The 11,236-nt window shown below is 36.8% G+C and overlaps 1 long non-coding RNA gene across 1 annotated transcript; it reads left to right on the forward strand.

Annotated features, from left to right (window-relative positions):
• The first annotated feature begins 1,969 nt into the window (after positions 1-1,969).
• On the forward strand, positions 1,970-10,093 carry LOC143214800 (uncharacterized). The gene is made up of 4 exons (XR_013010226.1): positions 1,970-2,424; positions 3,736-3,815; positions 7,019-7,473; positions 7,565-10,093. It is a non-coding gene; the product is annotated as an uncharacterized LOC143214800 (long non-coding RNA).
• Positions 10,094-11,236: the final 1,143 nt, after the last annotated feature.

The raw sequence follows: 11,236 nt of genomic DNA on the forward strand, positions 1-11,236 counted from the left end.
AATGATTTTTAAGCATGATTTGTAACCAAGATTGTTTTATTTTGTTCTCATTTTTCACAATATACTCCGTAATAAAGCGTGTAACTCATGCGATTTTTATTATTTTTGCTTAAAAAAATAACTTATATACTTTAAAGTTCCATTCTAATGCAACAAGTTGAATAGTTTTTCTGAAAATATTGCTAAGAACTGATTAAAGATGGCCTCGAAAACAAGAATACCAGAGTTGGGCAAAAATTTAATCAACGATTGACGACTAAATTACTACTTCCATCGTTAATCGTAATTAACAATTCATTTCCTAGTTTAGTCGTTAATTGCGGTTAACGATTAAATTTCTACTTTAGTCGTTAATTGAGATTAATGATTATGGATAATTGATTAATGATTAACTGCTGAAATGTCTAAATGAAATACGGACTCAAAACTATATGAATACTGAAAAAAATGTAAACTGGGTTTAGATGTATTGTCAGTTGGTCTATAATACAAACTCTGTTTACGTGCTTTTATGTTATTTTTCGATCATTTCTTTTTTTAATCAACGATTGATGATCAACTTCATCAATCGATTGAATAAATCGTCGATTTTTCGATGATTTCTTTTCTTAATCGTACACATTAATCAAGTAATCATGATTAAAATTTTAATCGATCAATCTTCAACTCTGCCCCTATCCCTTGCCTTACGATTTATTTTACGGTTTCAGTGATTAGAACTTTCAATGCAGTTCGTAATTAACTAAAAAAGGGGAAAAATTATATCTAGTGTGTGCCTACATTTCATCTCGGTTTAAAGAAAATTAATAACATACGTATATATGTATTCATTAGACTCTGTTCAGAATCCTCATCAAGAGTCTGACACGATATTGTAGGGCAAGGGGTTAATTACATTTTTTTAAAATGGCATTGATTTTATGGAATTCTTGAGGTTGATGGACTGACACACAAAATGTGAATGGATTCATCCCGTTCGATAAATGAATATTCTACAGTCCGTGAGAGCTGGGCGAAGATCTTGAAGGAAGTCGAAGGTTCGGTGAATGGTAGACTGTACTCGGATCGCTTCATGCGTAATTTCAAGGATTCGTTTTATTACCGGCAGGGTACATTGTACGAGCAGATAGTCGGCTTGTCGTTCTCGAGTAGCGACACCGTCGTTTCATAGGTTTACGACAATTTTCAGTACACCCACTTAAACGTGGAAGCAAATGGCCATAATAAGCTTCTTCCGACTCCGCGCGGCTCGGACTCTGCGGTTTGCATAAGAGCTTCTGCCTCTGTCACGGTGAGTTAAAGGACACCCATGAACTTCGAGGATTTCACGTAATGTGTAAGAAGGGTTGCCCTGTTTAATTAACAAACCATTGTCGTCTAGACGACCCTCCGAGCAGAAAACTCCGGACGGACAATAGAGGGATTCGATCGAATAAATGCTAATACGTCTTTCTCTTCTCTTTCACAGAATTGAATTCGCGATCTTACTTCGCGGACACTTCTTAGACAAGGAACAGCTCTTTCGATTCCACGGTGGAACACGCTGTTTTCATTGAAATTTTATTACTGTGCTCGATTGTGCCCGGACTAATTAATAGTTCAATAAGGAGAAGATTCAAAGTGTGAAGATGCAATAAATTGATAAGGTAAGATAACATTCTGTCTATGCAAAATTGTTAAAACAACGTTTGAAAATTTAAAGGTAATGAATCTGTAAATTTGTTCCCATCACATTTATTTATTTATATAGCATTTATTAGATTTATTCTTATCACACTTTCTACTTTATCCTCTATTCTTATTACATAAAATGAAGTCACATTTATTTTTATTTCATAAATAAATGATTTTGATATTTTATATGATTTTTAAAACAAAGTGAATAATTCTCTACTCTGGTACAGATAAATTTATCGTATACTAGTTTCTAAAACGAAGTAAATAATTATGTACTGGTACAGATCAATGTTTGACACATTTTTTAAATAAAGAGCATAAATATGTACGTAGGAAATTTAATACAGGAAATAGACTTTAGATTTGATAGCACCTAAGTATAAATATCTCGTCTCCCTGACATCTTTTCCGATAGAATCTAGTTATGAATATAATAATGTAGCTCCTATAATATATAAGCAGAACTCTGTCATACGTACAGCACTATTGGCATTAATTATTTCAAATCGCACGAATTCGTCCAGACACCCGAATCGACAGGTCTTTCAAGAAAATGTGAAAGACGTTCGTCATAGTCTATAATAAGTCGTGATTCGTAAATCATAAATGCAGCTTGACAGTTTGCAGATTAATACGCTGGAATACACAAGGGATGTTTATACACGTGACGTCTCCGCGACGGAAATCTAAATCTGTGTATCAGAGAAGCACGATGGAACCGCTGCCAGTGTTACGATCTCAATCTCGGTGAGATCTTCGCATTTTATGGGAAGGAGGTTGCGTCTGTATCCGTGCAGATGGATATTGAACCTGGTCGTGCATACGAAAGTGCAAGAGACCCGTCGCAATTACGCTATTTATCGTTTTGCTATGGCAGTCGCTCAATTACTTATTCCGAGTTCACTCGACCTTGCGAAATCACAATGATTAAGATATCCAACTTTCTTGCGGACGCGTAAGTCTTAGAACATGTTCCTTCTGGGTGCAAAGGAACAGAATTAATTAGTTCTATTCTGCTACAAAATAGTAAAAAACTCAAAAGAAATATTCGTTCATGAAAAACGAAGGTCGCCTTCATTCTTTTCAACGGTACTACATATTTTTTAGTGCATAATGTAAGGCAGGCATGAGTTGTCGACATTTTTTTCTAAAGATCTATTTTAGAGATAATGTTATTATTAAAATGTTTTGGAGCCTGCGAATACGAGTTTTCAAACATTTTTGCTACTTTCACGCCGACAAAAGGGCGAGAATAAATATATTAGATTATTAATTTGTATTTTCCAAAATTTGGTCGGTTTACTGCAACGGCTGGGATGGGTACGTTAATTGTCGGTAGAGCTAATGGTAATGTCGTTACAAGGCACAATTCTAGTGCGTATATTGGCAAACGTTTTCTTAATCCACCGTCATTGTAATTGGAGATTGCTTTATAATACTATTGTTCATTACTGAACAACCCGTGGAATATTTAGTCTGTCTTAATTGTAAATGTGTTTGTGCCACGAGTGCAAAGCAATTAATTAGTAATTTCATAGAGCATACGTTTCTGTTTAATTCGTACCGTGCACGAAGGGAACATTTTTTGAGCGCATTACAAATGCAACAGTAAAATAATTCCTCGGTTAAACTTGTGTGTATAGATTATTCTACTGTGGCTCGCTGCGGTCGCGGCATTAAATATATAGGATATACAAAATACGTTTAAAATTTAGCAAGGAACTACGGTCATGTGAAATCAACTACTGCCGTCGTGAAATTACTGACAATATTTTTTTACTGTGAACATATCTTCAAAAAGAAATTAAATTCGTTTTATTTTTATCTTGAAGTAATGTCGTCTCAATGCATACTCTTGACTCAGTTTTATTCCACAGTTGCATATATGCAATATATAATATATATTGAAAATTATAAAATTTTTTATGTTTTGTATTGAATCAAATTATAGTTATAGTTTTATTCCACAGTGTCGCACAAACTTGTTAGTATACATTTAAAATTAAAAAATTTGTTATGTTTACTTTCTTGCTAATGAGTGTTGTAACATTTTTTCAGTGGATGATACAAGCTCTCTGTGAATGGAAACAAGAAAGTCTGGTACATTATCAATCGCGAAGATTGCTATTATAACTCCTGTGAGTATTTCTTTTCAACTAATTAATTAATCTTGAATTTCATTATTTTCATCGCACTTTAGTTTGGGCGCAATGCAGCAAATACACGTGCTATTGATAGGAGTCCTCTGACGCGTCTGATCATAACCAACCAATCCTACTTGCTGCATTATACTATAGCATGCGAACCCAATGGGAGTTCTTTAAACTCGATTTTCTCGAAATCCGGGCGTCGAACGAAAAGACCTTATTCACTTTTCTCGACTTATTAGCACGCTTATATTAGCTTGCCGAGTTGTCGATGTTGTTGTTGTTGCTGTTGTTGTATGCGTCAAATCTTGTAATCGAATTTTAAACCACTTCCCGATGAGCTAGAGACTTGAAACTTCAAACGTAGCTCAGAACTGGATACAATATTAAAAAACAAAGAGAAAAAAAATTTTGATATTAACCGTCACACCTCGTCGCGCGACGCTCGGTAGTACGTCATCGCGTTCAGCGATCCCCACTCCGCGCGCCGACGCTCCCTACTCCACTACGCGTTCCCACTCCACTGACCCATTTCGCACCGAAGGAGCTCAGTCAGTATGGCGCAGTATGGCGTTACGTTCATTCAGTTCCATTTCGGACAATTTTGGACTTCATCAAGAAACATCGTCTCTCGGAGTCATCCCCTCATTCTATCTCGCGTATTTCCATATCTTGCGTTTCAATATATATCTTACTATTTCCTACCAGTATTACTATATCTCGCGTTCCATTTAAAAAAGACTATATAAAAAGTAGAAAATAAAAAAATATATAAAAACAAACTCTTTAAATCCACGCTTATATTAAAATGCACTAAAAAGGAAAAAATAATCCTTTTAGACATTAGTGACTATAAATAAAAGCGTGGAGCTCCCACGAAGATTACGTGAATATAGTTTAGCGCTCCACACTTTTATTTATAGTCACTAATGTCTAAAAAAATTATTTTCTCCTTTTTAATGCATTTTAATACAAGCGTGGTTTTTAAAAAGTTTATTTTTTATATGTAGAATCATCCCCTCCCGAGATTGTACCACCCCTCCGGCAACACAGAGAAATCCTAAAATTATACATTAAATATTTTCGTAAAAAATGAGCATTGGCAAAAAAAGCTCGAACACGTGTCCGCTTATTTTGTCTCTAGAATCACCAGAAGAAGTTTTATTAAAATCGGCCAGTTCACAGATACGGCTTCTCCTTGTGAGTATTCTCTTTGTCTCGACAGGACACGCATGAATTTATGAAGTTCGCCGATAGTAATCGATCCGTTCGTACCGCCGCAATATATCTGACGTATGTACGTAAAGACGAGCGATTATGGCGACTTATCGCCCGGGGGCATAATACCGAAGTGTAGGACCGTTCCTATTGTTTCCACCCTCTTCACCCGAAATGTTGGACCATTGTTTAGATTTTTCGCGAAGATCGAGACGATCGCAATATAGGCGGACGCTTGACGTGGTTTGAATGCACGAAGAAAAGCATTCTTGGCCCTTTCGCCTCTTTTTCTGTATGGCTCCCCGCAAGAAGCGAATATCGGGGCTGAACAATGTCCTGAAATGCACGCTTCCCGGTCCTTTTATTTTCTTTTCGTAAACCAGTTAGCACGTCCCTCCGAAAATTAGAGCGCCCGCTTTCGTTTCGACAAATTCCGAATTTCCTTATTAAACACGAATTTATTTCTCAACGACGTCTATACATCCCAAATTTTTTGACAGCGTGCCGCGTTCTATGCAATTATTTTGTGACGCGAACTTTGAAGACAGGGAGACTTCAAACAAATAGTACAACATTGAACTAAACTAAATTTTAAAAACTAAAATTCCTCTATTCTCTCAAACCATTATTAATTTTTTCCGGAAAAAACTGAGGACACGTTTGTTCTGGAAAATTCTACAGGTTCAAACGCCTGTAAAACAATTTTAAAAAAACCTTTCCTGAATTAATCTACCATAGTTTTGAAGAACGAAGCTTCCCCTTTATAACGAGGACACCAAACTTGTACGATTTTTACAATAATATAAGGCGCATCGTGAAGACTTTGTGTACGAACAAACTTGTGCCTCGCTTTTGTCTCACAAAACTGTCAAAAAAAATCATACGTCCAATTTTGAGATCTCTCTGGAACCGGGAAGCTTCAGTCTTCAAATCTGTGATGGATTCACTCACGAATAAAATGTGTTGATGTTTTTACAGAAAGAAGTTTCTACTTGGTCCTTAATTCTTGCAATTAATATAAACAATTTCTATTTTGCATAGTTTATTCTAGTGTATCATATTCCACCACTTTTGTCATAACTGCATAACATCCAGTCTATTAATAATTTTCAAGAAAATTTCGTCAACAATTGCAGTCATAATGTAATCCCAACAAGCCAAACTTCTTTGTTTCATTGCTCTTCAAGCTCTTTACGTTTAAGTCGTCAAGTTTCCTAACAAATTCAAACAGTTTTCACTGAAACGCTTGGAGAACAATATTTCTGTGTAACACGAAAGGATCGTTTCTACAGTGAACTTCATTTTGTCAGTTAAATTATGAAGAAATCCTCAAAAATATTTACCTACGATGTTTGACAGCAAATTCAGCAAAGAGTTAATCGCATTGACGCTGATCCGAAGCAACGATTCCGGTGTTCGGACGACGCAGCTGGATATAAATCCCGAAGCGCGGCGATCGATCACCTGCGAATCACGTTGTAAGAAGTTGTCGGGCCGCATAGAAATCGCGGCACGGGCATAATAATTACGCATAACCCGTTGCTCAGGGGGAGCCGGGCCGCCATCGACGCCCACGCAATGGGCCCTGTTACGCTTAGCCATAGATTACGGCAGACAATTACCGCGCGACTATCAGCGAGTAATTATTCCGACGTTAGCAGAAATTTCCACGTGCATTCCTGCCACCGCGCCCGTGGGTTTCGGTGTGCACGCGCCCGCACACACCGTCGGAAGAGAGCTAGAGAGAGAGAGAAGACAAACGTTGCTGCACTGTTCGGGAAAGAAACGGCTAGCTAGTCGGAAACGAAAGTGGAACAGAGAGAAAGAGGGTGTAGGGGGTAGGAGTATACAGGGGTGGAGAGACACGTACAGATGAAACGAGAATTTTTGTAGAACGGATACTAGGTTCCATTAGAGCGGATACTTTTAATACTACCATTGAAATTTGTTTGCCAATGACAATGCGGACTGTGCAGCCGAAGAGGAAGGCAGGCATAGGCTCTGCCGGATCGCGCGGCGGTGAAGAGGCGAGAGGATGTGTAGGTGGAGGCTTGGTCCGCGGTTGAAAACGCTTGCTGTCGGCACGAGGGACGGAAAAGGAGAATCAGCCTCGAAATAGCGCACCCCGGGAACGAGGAAAAGTGAGAGAGAAAGAGAGAGAGGTTGGTTCGGGGTGGAACGGGGCTTGGGGACACACGGTGGGATGGGGACACGGAGGGGTGGCGAGAGATGCGCCACGGCACAATGGGGGAAAATTAATCGCTGAAATCTGGGTACAATGTAAAAGAGTCGCGAGGTTGGGGGTTGACTGGGGGTTTATGAAAAAAGCTACGACTCTCCGGTGAAGCCATAAGTCAGCGATTTCCTCTGGTACATTGAGCCGACGGCCGTGCAACCGCGCGGACGAGCGGAGCGAGCACCGAACTATCTTGTGAGTTCTTATGGGCCGCCACGCCAAACTGTAAGACATACGCGACGCGTATGTCATTTCGAACCTACCGTTATCTTCGAACCTTTCACAGGACATCAGGATTCGGACCGCCGAAAATTTTTCGGTGGAACCACCGTCATCTGGGAAACACCTTATCTGGCCGGTCGAGAGGAACAACGGATTGCCGGACCTGCCGACAGAACCATTCCGCCAGTAACCCTCAGAAAGGTTTGCTGTACAAATATCATCTCTTAATCAATATTTGTTGTTAACCCTTCGGGGATGTCTGTGCACCGTGATAACTCTAAGGAGTACAGTGTGGCCAGATATCTGTCTTGGTATATGGCCACCAGTTATCCTAATCTATTGAGGGATCCCGTGCGAGGGGCAGCTATGCCATGAAATATTAAAAAATGAAATTTTTGTTCATTCTGATTCATGACAATAATGAATAGGTGCAATTCGACACAGTAGACAATAGATGCAAGGAAAATGTTTAGGAACATATGTTTTGTCATGTACTGTACCTCTAAATGAAATATTCTATTATAATGACAATATTCGTAACACTTTCTGTTCAAGCCAAGTTTGAGATTTCGACATACAGAGATATTAACTTATAAGTATACTGCGGATCTTTAGTGCAATATAAAAATTTCTTACTTGAATCTCAACACACTGGAGTGAATTAGAAATTTATTTTTTCCCAATTATGTTTAGTAGGTTGAGAATAATATGATAGTACGTTTAAATTTTTCTAATATTTTTGCTATTTTAAATTACATTCACTCATTTTTCTCATAAATGCATAAAATCCGCAGTCTAATTATAAGCTTCTATAAAAAGAATTGTAGTTTCACCAGATTTATATTGGAAGATTATTTTTCATGAAAGCCTTAATATATCCCATAAAACCGGAGTCGCCAGATTAAAACTTGTGTCTCCACTCTACCTTCCCCTTCCGAGGCGGCCGGGTCACGTGACGCGTTTCGTCTCTGTCGTGCATGTGCCACACAATGTCACGTGACTAATCTGGTACTGGCAGAGAGAGAGTAACTTTCTCCCCTCCATTCGTGCTCCCTCCCCTCATCTAGCGGCTCTGCATAAAACTACTGTTGTGGAATAGCTCGCTCTTATACGGAGCCCCTCAATTGTCGGAAGCTTTCGCTTGAGGACCGCTTTGATACGAGCCAACATACTCTGGCTTGACATATTCTCCCTCTCTCTCTCGCAAATTCTCGAAAAGTCTATCCGGATATATTAGGTAGTCCCAAAAGTTTCTTTCGGCATGTGTTCCTTTAATGTTGCTAAATAAATAGAAACAATCCGATAATCTTAATGTTAATGTTTTAGTACATCCTAACATGAATGTGCATTATGTGCATGAATCGAAAACCAACTTTTGGAACAACCTAATATTTATTTAGCAATATTAAAGGAACACGTTCCGAAGAAACTTTTGGGTCAAGCTAATATTTCAAAATATGAGACATCAATATATGAGTGTTCCTTGACACTTTATTGTCAAGATATAATTAACTGGTGCTTTTTAAAGAATGATCCTCCAGCGATCATTACATTTTTGAAATTTCATTACTGGTCCGTAGCTAAGTACAATGAATAAAGTGTGAGAAGAATAATTTCAAAGTGAAACAGTTGTTATGATGAGTTTAGAAATACAGGTAACTTCGCAAGAGATCTGTTTGGCAAACATAGGTTGTATAGGTTAAAAGCTTATTTACTCGCGAGAATGTTAAATATTCACTTGACTGTGATAAACCGTAAGCTAACTTAAAGGAGTCCTCTCGGATTCATTACTTCTACTTTGCCGCGCTTCACAGAAACGAAAGTTCGTTATTATTGGGGCCGTGTGAAGCACCTGGAGAGTTTGTAAGTTTGCCATGTTAAGTAAGTGCATCGAACAATAAAACTTTTTGCTCACCTTTATTCCGTTTGCTTTCGATATCTACACCGGTGCCTTGTCGTCTTCAGATTTCTATAGCGTTCCTTTCAGGAAAAATCATTCTTGGATTTTTTAAAAATTTTATTCCTGATCCCGATATTAATCCCTGATTGTTCAAATTAGATTACCGTAGATATTTTGTTCCTGACCTTTAATTTCTACATATTTTGGAGGAGGCATAACTACATGATAAAAGAGAATTACATTTCAAAGATTCAATGACATTTATTTACGGAACTGCATCGTAGAACTACGTAGTAGCAATTATTATAATATTGAATTCACAAATTCATTATTAACATTGTATTATTGAATTCAATACAGTCACTATTGACATTGTATTACTGAATTCAACACATTCATTATTGACATTTGTATTATTGTATTCAACACATTCATTATTAACATTGTATTATCGAATTCAATACATTCATTATTGACATTGTATTATTGAATTCAATACATTCGGTATTGACATTGTATTATTGAATGCAATTCAATAAAGCAAAGTAACAAAAAATAATTCAATTAACAAAGATCACACTAACAATAAATCAATTGTATAATTTCTGAATACTTTAATGAGTCAATTAAATATTTGTAAGTGATTGCGGATCTTTATGCAAAATAAAAAATGTTTGCATTGATTGTAAGACACAGAAGCCAAATAATAATTTCATTCTTCTTTTAATTATCTTATTAAGGTGAAACTGATACACTAGTGGCCTTAAATCTTTTTAATATACCTCCACTGTTTTAAATTGTACGTACCCATTTTTGTCATAAATGCATAAAATCCGCAGTCTAGTAATTACGTATTTATATTTATGATCAAACTTATTTATTTATTGCAATATTATTCACTATTACTTAATTCTTATAATACTATTTACTATTACTTATTTATTGTAATACTATTTAATCAATTTTCGTGTGTACATTTAAAATATAATTTCTCAGCTTTTACGATAACAAAGTCGTGGAAACGATTCTGTGGGCCTTAACAGGATTGAAGGGTGCAGAAATGGCATTATTAACATTCATTAAAATCCTAAACCAGATCCCTGCAATTTTTAATCGGCTCTCAATTCGATCCGATTTCTCGGCATGCCCATATACCTCTAAATCTGATAATTAAGAATACACTGCTCTCGAAACGACAGTATAATCCGGCTTATACTTTCTTCCATCATCTCGACTCGGCTTTGTTATCTATGATTCCGGCTGTTCGCTGTTCTCAATTCTACCTGACGTTCATTACATTTGATTAAATAATTCGCCATACTTTTAATTAAAATCTGTTTGCTTGCTGGATAATAATCGACTACAATATGAATTGAACGAATGAATGGGATTTGTTGTCGAACGTAACGGAATAAAGCTATTTGAATGGTGTCTGTTACGTACGGGAACTTTTCTACTCGTTTCCAATCTCGATTTCAAGAATAAAATCTGCCATTTCCTAATAATTCACACGATTGTTTTCTAGTCAGGTAATTACTAGACAGATTTTATGCATTTAAGTATTAATATAAATTAGTGAAAAGGTTAAGAATATTTAGAGTTGTCAACGTATAATTTTTATGTAAAATTTTTATTTTGCATAAGATTCACAGTCTAATAATTACACTATGCAGACCCTAGATGTAACTATGTCACGTACTCATACTATTATTGTTAAATGGAATCGTTAGAAAGATGTAGTGAAAAAGGTTAGTGTAATAACACAGCTCCACTTCAGAATAATTTAAGTAAATCAGCAAAGAGCAATAAAAAATCAAGTATTTTCTCATTAATAAT

The sequence above is a fragment of the Lasioglossum baleicum genome, chromosome 13 (genome assembly GCF_051020765.1).
Source record: "Lasioglossum baleicum chromosome 13, iyLasBale1, whole genome shotgun sequence".
Classification (NCBI taxonomy): Eukaryota; Metazoa; Arthropoda; class Insecta; order Hymenoptera; family Halictidae; genus Lasioglossum; species Lasioglossum baleicum.